This window comes from Diabrotica undecimpunctata, chromosome 4, assembly GCF_040954645.1.
Source record: "Diabrotica undecimpunctata isolate CICGRU chromosome 4, icDiaUnde3, whole genome shotgun sequence".
In the NCBI taxonomy this organism is placed as follows: Eukaryota; Metazoa; Arthropoda; class Insecta; order Coleoptera; family Chrysomelidae; genus Diabrotica; species Diabrotica undecimpunctata.
Window position 1 is genome coordinate 112,499,916 of NC_092806.1, and position 13,759 is coordinate 112,513,674.

The following is a 13,759-nucleotide window of genomic DNA, read 5'->3' on the forward strand; positions in this document are numbered from 1 at the left end:
TAAATAAAGAATAATATTTCCTTACAAGAATTTGTTTCAAAGCAAAGAAAATTAACTATTCGGAAATATTCATTTTTATAATATAGGGAAAAACATATTTTTAGAAATGAAAGTGGAATGCGAAAGTTAATAAAAAATGTTAATTTTACTCTAATGTTGGGGAAAAAGTGCATAAGTCAAATGTTGACTATATTGACTTAAGTACGCTGGCGACATGGAATTTAAACAATTTAGTTGTGATCCAAAGGACATAAGTGTATTGTATTTCTAACAGCTTTATCCTCTATTGATTTAATAGACCCAAGTCGTGTAAAACCGGTTTTGTTTGGACAAATGGACTTATGTTGACCAAAGTCTTTTTTGCAGCGGCAGGCTTACAAGTACAACAGTATATTTATACTTGCCAAGGCTAGGCTGAGTTAATTCCTTATTACCCGTTACAATAACAAACACATATTGCTTATCAGTGATTGAAATTTGTATTTACTTGTGATTTTGCGAACGTAAAATGTCAGAAAGATTTAAAAGAATTATGAAGATGATTAGGAAGCAAAATAATGGTATGTCACCGTTTTATTTGCAAAAATAAATTTTATTGACAAAAATTTGAGGTTATGTGTAATGCTAGGTATGTTTATGTGCAGATTAATATTTTAAAGTTATTAATCACGAAATTCAGTATTACGTTATTTGTATTGTACACTGACCACATAAATATATAAACGACTACTATTCTACTATTAATAAATTAAAATAGAAATATACCAAAACTTAGGTATAACAATAAAATGTGATATTATTTTTCAGGTAATAGACATCAACAAGAATGGAAATTTCGAGGTAGTAGTGATGGATAGTGACGCTTACTCAGAATTTGAAATGAAAGAAGGTGATGGTGATGACGAAACTGATGACAGCGATCTTGAATAAGAACACCTAATAGCGGCAAGGAAATAGTTGTAACTTACAAATACGCCTTTGAAATTGACGGACAACTAAAACTAGTATACACAAAATATTTTCACACTTAAAAATAAGGCGCAAAGTTCAACTGGTTGGTGTAGTCAAAGAAGATAATCGCGGAAAGTGCGTATTATAAAAACATCTACTGGTTTTGCTTCATGTTATTTACCGCAAGAGTCGATGGCAATGAGAGACGCAAACAAAATTGCCTCATGTCTTTTTAAGAAGCTTATGAATTTGCCACTCGAAGTGAAGAAAGTGATTTTATATTCGGATACTTGCGGTGGACAAAAAAATAATTTCTAAGTAGCAAGTATGTTCTTAACTGTTCTTCAACTGAAAAAATCGTTAGAGAAAATCGATCAAAAATTTCTTATGTCAGGCCGCTCACACATGGAATGTGATGCGGATCATTCCGTAATCGAAAAACAAAAAGAAAACAAGTGGTATGCAAAGATGATTTTTATGACTTTGCAGCCTTATTGAGAAGTGTCTTTGATAAAAGAAAACAAGATAGTGAGAAACGAAAATTTCTATAGCACTACTGCAAATGGCTCAGATACACAAAAAAACAGGAACTGATTTTTTTTTTTTTTTTTTTTTATTTACAAAATTGCTTCAACCACTAGGGGTTATTAGCATGGTACAATAAATTACATAAATGTTAATAATGTTACACTATATTTTGTGAACTAGTCTTGCATTTTGTAAAAAGTTTATAGTTTTGTCATTATTGAAGCCGTTTAAGCACTCTTTGGATGAAGTGGGTAATCCAGCTTGAAGTCGTTCTAGGGTGTACAAAGGGCAGTCCACTAGCACATGGTCCACTGTAGTTACACAATCACAACTGTAGCACATGGGAATTTGTTCTTTACTTAGAAGGTAATCGTGTGTTAACTTCGTATGGCCTATACGTAATCTAGAGATGCATACTTGGTCTCGTCGCTTGAATGGGAGTTTGTATACAGCTACCTCTTGCTTAATGTTTTTCATGGATGTCTCAGAATTGTTCCAGTGTAGTTGCCATTCCTCGCTTATTTTGTTTCTAAAATATTGCTTCAGGTCGCTATAAACGCATTTAGTGAATGATGTTGATTGTGGATTTTCTGCTGCTTCCCTGGCCAACTGATCAGCTTTTTCGTTTCCAGTTATACCACAGTGTGACGGAACCCAAAGGAATTTAACAAATCGGTCGTTTTCTTGACATCTCATTAGTTCTGACTTTATAAGCAATAGAATGGGATGGTTTGTGTATAACTGTTTCATAGAGCTGAGAGCACTTAAAGAGTCAGTTATTATCAAAGAGTTTTGTATGTTTTTATTATTTACAAATGTTATTGCTTGCAAAATAGCAAGAAGTTCTGCGGAAAATATGGTTGATCGTAGGGAAAGTGAGAAGGAGTAGTCTTGGTATAAAGTTGTAAAAGAAGCCCCTACCCCATTGTCGGATTTAGACGCGTCTGTAAAAATGAGGGAGTTATGAGAGCAGTTTAATTTCTCTGCTGCTTTCTTTTTAAATATACTACGTGGTGTGTCATATTTGTTATTGATAGTTAGACTTGTATCACAAATAGGCAGCTGTATTCTCCAAGGAGGTTGATGATTAAGGTTAGTTACATTGAATGTCTCAGGAAAATGTATGTTTAAACTATTTTGTAATTTTTGGATCCGAATATAAAACGGGGGACTTAATCTTTGTGAGGTGTTAAATGTCGATGTGAATCTGTCAGCAAACGTGTTTTTAAATGTCGGTATATGTGGATTGGCTGACAATTTAGCAGCATACACAAGGCTGAGGTAGTTTCTTCTTAGTTGAAGGGAAGGTTCACCTGATTCACAATATAAACTTTCAATTGGGCTAGTATGATGAGCTCCCAGTGCTATTCTTATTCCTGTGTTGTGTATTGGGTCTAGTAATTTAAGTATTGATGCTTTGGATGAATTATAAGCAACTGCGCCATAATCTAGTTTGGAACGAATTAGAGTTCTGTAGACAGCTATGAGTGTTTGGAAATCAGCTCCCCATTGCTTGTGAGATATGCTTTTCAATAAATTTAGACCATTTTGAGTTGTTTGTCGAAGATGAAAAATATGATCTTTCCAGATTAACCTCTGATCTAGTTTCGTTCCTAGGAAGGTAGTTGATTCAACATAAGTAATAGGTAACGAGTATAAGGTGAGATTAGGTGGTAGTATAATGTTTTTTGGGCTCTTGCTGAAGAAAATTGCTTTTGTTTTGTTTGGAGATATCTGTAGACCACATCTCTCTGACCAATTTTCTAGTTTCTTGATAGCGGCTTGTATATATCTGGTAAGAGTTAGAACATTTTTCCCTCGAGAAAATATGACGAGATCATCAGCATATAAGCGGGCTTTTACTAATGAACTAAAGGATTTAGAGATATCATTAATCGCAATAAGGAACAATACTACGCTTAGTGTAGATCCTTGTGGAATACCATTAATTTGTGTTGTTGGCTCTGAACAAACATTATCTACACGAACTTTAAACTCACGAAATATTAGAAATTTTTTTATAAACTTAAGGATGTTACCTTTGATTGACCATCTGGATAAGTTTTGTAATATGTCGGCTCTCCAAATTGTATCATACGCATGGGTTATGTCAAAGAAAACTGCTAAACACTCTTGATTGCATCCAAATGCTTCGTGAATTTCGGATTCTATATCAACTAGATTATCTAAAGTAGACCTTGATTTCCTGAAACCACTTTGAATAGGGGTAAGAAGTTGTTTGTCTTCTAGATACCACAGTAGTCTATTGCTTACTATTTTTTCCAGAATTTTACATATCGAACATGTTAGCGAGATCGGTCGATAAGACTCCGGGTCTGATTTTCTTCTTCCCTGCTTAAGGACTGAAATAATAATTGACTGGTGCCAACTATCAGGAAACACATTTTTTGTCCAGATAAAATTGTAAATTTTTAGAAGGTATTGTTTACCTTCTTCGGGTAATGATTTTAAAAAGGCAACTGGAATATTATCAGGTCCAGGACTGGTATCTTTTGTACAGTTTAATGAATATAGAAACTCGTCCATTGAGAGTTCGTCGTTAAGAGGAGAATTAGTATGATCTTCTAAATCTATATAAGTGTTCTCTAAATTTTGTTTGTGTATTATGGAATTTGTAGAGATAATGTCATTGCTGGAGTGTCTTTGATACGTATCAGCAAGTATAGCAGTTATTTGTTCTTTCGTTGAGCAAGTAAGATTGTTATGTTCTAGATAATGGATTGTATTGAAGGATTTTTTTCCATTCATTTTATTAATCATTTGCCAAACTTCGGAAATAGGAGTAGATGAATTTAAGGACGAGACATACGCTTTCCATGCTTCTTTTCTGCTTTTCTTCAATATATATCTACAGTAGGCTCGCTTTTGCTTAAATTCGAGTTGGTTTTGGAGTGTGGGGAATTTTTTAAATTTGTAAAAAGTTCTTTTTGACTCTCTGATTGCCATCTTACATTCCTGGTTCCACCAAGGGACTGGAGGACGTTTTTTTGGAAAATTTATAAAACCTACGGACAATTCTGCAGCTGTTGTTATAAGTTGAATAAAATTGGAAACTATGGAATTAATATTTGCACGGTCATCACTAGGAGGACTTAGCTCTGATATGGATCGAGATATTAAAGAAGAATATAAGGACCAGTCGGCATTCTTTAGGTGCCATTTATTAGACGGAGCGGAAGAGGGAGTTGTATTGTTATTCGTTATTAATATTGGGAAGTGGTCACTTCCATGTAGATGAGATGTGACTTGCCAAGACAGTCCAGGTTGTAAAACTGGGTAACATAAAGTTAAATCAATTGCTGAACCACCACCTGTAGAGACATTAAATCTTGTAAAACTACCATCATTAAGTAAGTTGAGATTAAGTTTAGTTATAATTTGTTCGATTTTACGCCCTAAACTATCGGATTTATTTGATCCCCATAGAACATGATGTGAATTGAAGTCACCTAAAATAATTCGTGGTTGAGGAATTTGATTAAAAAGGTCTAATAGTTCGCGAGCTGAAGGATCAGTACCAGGAGGAATGTATATATTGCAGATGTTTATTTTTTGAGGTCCTTTCAAAGTTATTGCTGTAGCCTCTAATTGTGTATTTAAATCAATTATTTCTGAATCATATTGGTTATGTACATAAATAGCTGTCCCTCCACTAGCCTGGTTTGCATTAAGTCTATTTTTAATATATGGTGTGTAGTTTTTTAGTTTGTAAAATTTCTGCTGTTTAAAGTGTGTCTCTTGTAGACATATTATGGACGGTATGAATTTGGACATTAGTAATTTAAATTCTTCTAGACGGGTGTAAAACCCGTTCAGATTTCACTGAATTATGGACTTGAATTTTTAATTAATAGATGTATCACTGCAATCTGTAGAGGAATAGTCATCCTGTAGTTTACAAAGTTTCTTTTTTAGTCTTGTACATCGTGTTTTTAAGTATCTTTGTGATAGCACTGGGTGAAGTTTTTTTAGGAGATCTATTAATCCTTCGATATCTTCCGTGTATGTTTTAGCAATACTAAGCGGATCTGCAGCTCCATGGGTGTTTTCAAGTAAATCTATTATCTCTTCTTGGCTTAAACAGCTACTGTTTGACTTATTTTGGAAAAAATCAACTGTACAGTTAGTAAGATCTTCAGCTAAGTTATGGTGGGTTTGGACGTCTGTTTTTGTTCTTTTGTGTTTTTTATTGGGTTCTTTAAAAGGATTTCCACCCTCCGGTTCAGGAGAATTTGTTATATCAGAAGCGTTTCTTTTAGGTGTTTGAGCTTCTGTTTGAGTTTCATTTATAGTTTTATTTATTTTACCAGGTTCAGAAGCATTACTTTTAGGTGTTTGTACTTTTGTTTGAGTTTCTATTTTAGTTTCATTTATTTTACCCGGTACCGTTTCCATTGTTTGGGAGTTATCGAAAGAGGTAGAGTTTTTTGGTGTAGGTGAAGTGATGGTTTCGGTAGGTTGTGGATTACGGATTTGTTTGGTTAGTACGGGAGAATGTACTGTAGTTTGAGCTGTATTTTGTTGTGAACTAACAGTCTGGTCACAGTGTGATTGAGAAATGTGTGTTGTATTGTCATCGGTGGATTGATTATTATGATTTGGGCATCGAGATGCTAAATGATCAGTTTGTTTACAAATAAAGCACGTTTGTTTTTCTAGTGAGAGAAATATTCGATAGTTCGATTGATCGTGGTTAATTAGTATTGAATCAGGGATATTTTCAAGATTTGTAGGGGCTATATAAGTAAAACGTCGAAAACTAATGATATGTCTAAAACTAGGATTTGATGTTCCGATCCGTAAAAAATCTATTGGTGATATTTGATAGATTCCTATCTTTTTGAGTTCATTTTCTATTACGTTATGTGGTATAGAAGGAGATACATTAGAAATAATAAGTTTTTCGTTTGGAGTAATTAGTTTTCTAGCTTGGATACGATGTTGGTTTACTATTATTATCCCATTGTCTGATTCCAAAAATTTTTGGACAATATTTTCCGAAGTGAAGTAGATGCATATACGATCATTAACAATTCTGGATATTGCAAGTATATTTTTGGGGTCAACTAAGTTGGCTACAGCATTCAGGTAATCCTCGATTTTTGAATTTGGAACTGTATTTACTACAATTGCTTGTTTTTTGGAAGGAAATATGTTGGTAGGTTCATTTAAAACTGTTGAATATAACTTTTGTGCAGTAGTATCATTTTTGGGGATTTCTTGTTGTGTAAAACATTTGATGATGAAGCTTGATTCATGTTGATCTACGGAACCTGAGTACGGTCCTCGCACCAATACGAAATCATTGATAATAACTCGATGTAATTAAATAAATTAAATTACTTACAGTTAATGACCAAAAATATCAACAACAAATAATAATTATTGTCAATAATTTACACTTTACTACACTTTTAGCTTTCAATGTTTTTAAACAAAACCACAAAAACTAGGTGCGATTAAGGTAATTAGGTGTTGCTTCGTTGAACGCTCGAAGTCGAATCCAGGAACTGATTTATTATAAAGAAACAGAAGACTTCTCAATTTTAAATTTAAATCGGTTTGGCCGTCCGTTTAAACTCTCTTAATTAAAAAAATATGCAGAGCCACGTGCAATCTTCAAGACCAAGAAAGATGATATCTTAGAATTACTATCCCTTATTTTGCAATTGTACATTAAAATGCAACAGCTGGTAATGACCGAAATCTGTTGTTTCTAAAAAACAACAGATTTTGGCTTACGTCTTTTTTCCCCAACACTAGAGTTATGACTTTTTTTTTCGTGACACGTATTTTACACATAAACGAAAAAACATAAAAAGTTTAAAAGTTTATTAATATTTCCCTGGTATATTTTGTAACTTAATTTTAATGTAATAATATTTACTATTTTTGTCTATTCTGAAGGATTTCCATCAACCAAAAATTCACTAAATTTAAACAAATTACTACACTCAAAAAATTTAACACGTTTTTTATTTAACATGTTCAAGCGAATGGAACGGGAAGATAATGGAATTAATATAAATGAAGAAGATCTGAGCAACCTAAGATTTACGAATTACATCGTTTTAATATCTGATAACACTATAAAAATGCTTGAAACGCTTTTTAAAGCGTCAAAAACAATTGGTCTTGAAATTAACACCTCAAAGACAAAAGTTATGACCAACCTTGTATAGTCAAGTCGTCAGAGACTTGACCCCTAAAAATCATACGAACAAGCTAAATTTTGCCAAGAATATTAATACTGCGACCCCAAAAAAGATGCAAAAAAGTATTTTTACCCCCGGGCTTCCCACTAAAACCCCCTTAGTAGGGGGATAAATGAACCATTCTCTCATAAACAACGCTTGAAGCGATCGTCGATTTTGAATGTCAGCTACTTGCGCGAAATCACTGCTCAATAAAATTCAAAGTTCAATGTTTAGTTTTTGTATTTTGCCGCGAATAAACTTAGTTTTTATAAAGGTGTTAAATAAATAAACGTGGCGCGATTTTTTTCCATTTTTTACAATTCTCATCACTGATCTCCTGAGAAATAAAATTAATTACTGTCTTTGACCAGTCGTGGCACTTAAAATATGAGGCATTTGAAATATGAATAAAAACCGCCGAATTTAATGTTTTACATTTCAAACGATCGCACGTCACGGAAAATGCCACCAAGAAGACGGTTTTGGGTGTAGTTTATAGCAGAAGTTTGGTTGTTTTGAAAAACGTACTAGTATGTTTGGAAAAAAAGTTTTAAACGTTTTAGATCGTTGTTTATGTGAAAGTTTAAATTCAGCGTTTTTTAAGCATATCAAATGCCTCACATTTGTTGCCAAACCTTAAATCTAAAATTTCATGCTATAAGTTTTGACGGATGACAAAAATCTTTACTTTTAAAACGTATTTTGATTTTTGTCGATAGAACACTTCAATCAAAAGATATCAAATTTTTACCATCGAGCTTATACAAATTTTATTGAACATTGATTTTGCTTCGCTCTACACAAAAAGTGCTAATAAAAATTTTTGTTTAAAATGATGTCAGTTACATTTTTTTGCTGTTTTCCCCACTAAGGGGGATTTTAGGGGGAAGCCCGAAGGTAAAAGTGGTAAACTTTTTTGGATCTTTTTTGGGGAAAATTAATATTCTCGGCAAAATTCAACTTATTCGTACGATTTTTAGAGGTTGAGTGGCATTTTCGTCTCTGACGACTGGAATATATCTAGTCAGCGATAGCATCGGCCAAGTAATATCTCACAAATATCTAGGGCATGAGATTAGCTTCGGCCGAGATAATCAGACAACTGAAATACAAAGAAGCATAGGTCACACATAGGCTGTGTTAGGTAGATTGAACAACATTTTCAAGTCTCATCTTTCAGTTTGTTTAATAAGAAAGGTTTTTAACCGATGAGTTTTACCAGCTCTTATATATGATGCAAAAACACTAACTCTGACAAAAAGAACAATAAATAAAATAAGAGTCATGCAACATGCTATGGAAAGATCAATGTTACCATCAGAGATAAAGCACCAAACCTATAAATAAGAAGAAGAATAGGAGTCACGGATGCAGTGACTCTTATTATTTAAGAAATGAGCTTGGTCCGTTCATGGATAAATGAGTTTGGGCCGGACATGTTGCCAGATTGCCATGGTCGCCAATGGCGACCCAAACAAGAGGCATATCGAAGCAGAGGATATATATAAAGATAGAAATAAGTAGAAAATTTTACAGGAGACCTACGTTCAGCAGTAGACAATTATAGACTAATTGATGATGATTTATTACGTATGCCTTGACAGGAACATTCATTTCTCACTTCTTCAGCTTCCATTGTTGACCTTCGCGCTCTATGTTTCACATCCTGCAGACCAGTATCGCCTTGGATAATTGTCCTCTATGACCCCCAATAATTCCATCTTGCGTTTCTATATAAAAAGTTTTTTGAGGAAAGTATATTGATTGCAATGTTTTACTCCTTCTCAAAAAATTGTGAAGATAAATGAATATTTTTGTGACAATTTCAGCATTTTCTGCATGCACCATTATCTGTTTTCTAAATATATAAAGCACAGATGCTACTGCTCGACGAGCGCGAGAATGACTTCTTCTTTATGTGCCGTCTTCTACCGAAGGTTGGTGACCATCAAACGATAGGTTTTTCTGTTTTGTGCCGCATGTATTATGTTCGCAGCTTCTGGTATTTGAAACCATTCTCTCAAATTTCTCAGCCAGGATTTCTTCTTTTCCGCCAGTTTAGGTGGCGGTTGCTTAAGAGCTTTCTTATTTTGATGAATTTGCGTGAATGACTAATTGTACAGATTTGAAGAGAACCTTTTCGTGATGTTTTCTCACTTCCAGGTATTGGTTCTGGGTGAGGTAAATTTAGCATTTCTTTAGTCAATTCCTCATAAAATGACGTCTCTTGAAACACACCACCGTCAGAAACCTGCTTTGACATCTAGTATTTGCGTATCCAAAATTATAATAAGAATCGGCAATGGTCATCAAAATAATTCTGAAACTCCCTTTGTAGTTGAAAATCATTCTGCCACTATTCTTTGGATTTTGCTTAAGCACGTGTTTTTCATTATGAGCTCCAATGCAATTAGAAATATTTCAAAAAAACTTCAAAATATGGTGCTATGTGTCTCCACTCATCTTCAGTACGTGGCATCTGCAAAAAAAAGATAAATATATAAAACATAAATAAATACGTATTTTTTAATTATTAGTATATATTGATGTTTCATTGCATAATGTATATTTTTGAATATTTGTTGCGGAAAAACGAACAAAATGTAAAGCAAAAGGCAATAAAGCAGGATGCAATGATGCGTTTGATTCATCTGATAAACATAAAAAGGAAAGTCAGGATTTCATTGCCCCTAAAAGAATACAAAAGAAGTCATCCTATTTGAATCGAAAAGAGGAAGCATGTACCATATTTAAAAACGCATGACCGAGAGATGATTGTTCAACATAGAGAGAAAATGTGGCTAATACGATGTTGGGCTTTTGCTTGTTCATACGTATAACAATTGTGATGAAACTATTCCTACTGCCAGTGCTCTATCCCATGGGGCTGATATTATCACTATCTGTACACCTCTACCCAGTACCAACAACGAGGAAAGCAGTGTATCCTCTACATCTTCATCGACAAATCATCAAAGTTCATCAATATTTTGGCCTTTCCAGTTTCTAACTACTGACTCTCAGACCAGGTCATCTGTAATTATGTAATTATTTTCAAGAAATATTTTTTAATTTGTTATAAAATTTAAGACAAAATATTTTTGTAATTAATACAAATATTCTATATAAAAAAGTATCATATTTTACTTACCAAAATAAAATCACGTAGAACGTCGATCAAAGTTTTACATACTTCAGAAATAATTCGAGAGATCCTTGGCTGAGATATCCGAAATAAATACGTAAGCGACTGATAGCTATCACCTGCAGCCATATATCTCAATGTAACTAATATCCTCACACGCGGTGCTATTGATTTATGAAAGTTGGTATTACCTTTTTTTATTTTTAGTGACACTCTCAAGTAATCGTCTTTACTCATTCGTGCGAAATTTTTAAAAAAAGTTTGATTTTCTGCAATCACTTTTATATAGAAATTATTTCGAGTCTCTTGACTACCAACATATAGCTCTCTTTTTCACCACCGAGGATTCCTTTTTTTGTTTTTACCATTCAAAGCAATTACTAAATATGCTGTTGCCGCGACTGTTTACACAGACATGGTACACTAAACTAAAGACGCCTGAATGAAATTGCACTAGACGCATGTTACAAGCTTATGCGATAAAACGCATCCAATCTAGAGAGACAATGACGCATGCAACCTTTTAAAATTTGTGGCTCATAGTCGCAAACCCTAAAACAGGCGACGAATGGATACATGTATCTTACCTTAAGTCATTCAGTGTTGCCTCAATGGAATTGCGCGTTAAAGCTGTCCACACTTTCCCAGATATATCATCTGATCCAACTACTTTACTTTTCTTTATTTTTTGAATTTTTTAAAGCAACATCCAGGTTTGTTATTTTGGTGACCATTGCCGTTAATTTTTCTGTTATCTTAACTTTCTGTCAAATTCTTAGTTTAATAAACCGCCATAGTATTGTTCCATCTATTCTTGACGTCGTTTTCGGAAACGTTATTTTAATATTTTCTTTTCGGATACACATAATCTTATTAAAATGTTTCGGTATTCTATGTCTACCTCCCTGATATAAAGTTGATCGTATAGATTTCTATATGATTCTGCTTCAGTTTTTGTTACTGCTATTTTACTTCTTCCTTGGTGACCTTGTAATTTTTAAGATATGTTTCTAATGCGGGAATGATTTAGCCCACTTTTGTATATGAATAGTTGCCTTTCTCTCTTTCGAAAAAATGTTAATAGCCGTATCGGGTGCTAATGTAAATTGAAATATATCATCTCCAGCATCATTTCTAGTTACAAAACCTAGTCCTTCACGTATCGTGTTACTCTCTCTTATATTGACTAACATGTAAATTAAAATCACTTCCAATTATAAAGCTTTTAAATTAATCAAAGAAGGTTTTTTTTTATTCTCATCCAGTCCGACTTACACATACAACATTGTATATGTTCCAAAAATGGAACTCCTTTTGAAAAATATGCCTTACTTAAATTGATTATGCAAGGAAAGGTACAAGAAGTTCTGCGAAGATGCAGAATGTCCTGACAGAAATTTAAGATAGTGGTTTGTTTGCACCTGACTCGAACTCTTTAGAATTATACGAGAAAATTACGTTTAATAAGGTTAAGATAGCGATGATGATTTCTAACTTCAGACAGGCGAAAAAAGCTGGATAAGATCATTATAAATGGAACCTAAATTTAGTATTCACAGGTAGAAGTTATTTGTCATATTATGATTGACGAATCCATCACTTACTAACCCGATTTCTTTGGTTTTATATTAGTTTAAAGTAAAAAAAATCGAATATATGTTGAAGGATCACTGGGACTTGGAAATAAATGCAAAATTTTGTAATTAAAAGAAAAATTTTTAAATTGAATATTGAAAAAGATTTTAGAGTAATGGAAACGAAGTCAGGCGAGTGTTTAATTTTATCGTATTGTCAGCACGCCATTGGCATGATGATTTCCATCCGACATCGAACGCTTCGGACAGAGATCATTGTTTAGAGTAAAAAATGTGTGCGAATTTTCATATTAATTAAAAATCCACCAATCCAATTAACACGAGACATCATCGGAAGTGGCGTAACTGGCTGCACTTGACACACGTCGGAAACAACCACCCTCTGCCCTTGCCACCCTTTTCACTGCCACTAACTTCGTCCCCCTGCTCCTGCCCCTGTCCCACAATGAACGAACGAACGCCAGCGTTATTGAGGCGTACCTAATTTATCTGATGCCGGGGCTGGAAATCATCCAGTTTCACTGTGTCCCGAAAATGTTTTTTGATCGATAATTCATTAACAGTCGTCCAAAAAAACGTTTTCCACTTTTTTTCTTTTTATGTTAGTGTGACTAATTAGCCAGTACTCTTTAACTTTGATCCGTTTTTAAATAATCCATTATTCAGATTTATACCCCTTCACATTGTATCGAAACAATAGACAAATATCAACATGTTAATGTTTTGATATGAAATGAAATAATAGATAATTTTAAACTATGTGGTTATATAAGAATATCAATTTGAAGATAAAGTTCTTTCTTTTATCTTCTTTTCTTCGTTTGAAATTTATTTATATATTTTATATAATTTATATATATATATATATATATATATATATATATATATATATATATATATATATATATATATTGTTGTGATCTGCAATTGATCACTAATTGAATTGAAATTGATCACTAATTTATGCAGTCATACAAATCAATTACTATTAAAAATTCTCAGGGTGCCTTTTTAATTTTACTTTAATCAGTTTACTTTATATATTTCTTCTAGTGGGTTCAGTATCTCCTAGTTGCTCATAATCGGGATAGAACAGGAAACGGAACTAACATTAAAACAACATAAATATGCACACAAATTATTATTTATTTTCAATAAGCAATACGATGAATATTAATAAATAGCTTTTGTGGGCAATTATCTTTCCCAACAAACTCCTATACTCTAAATTTAATTTTAATTACAAACTATCTATTGATCTGTTTTATAATAATATCTACTAAAAAAAATGATCATATAAAAATATAATTTATTCACAAAAA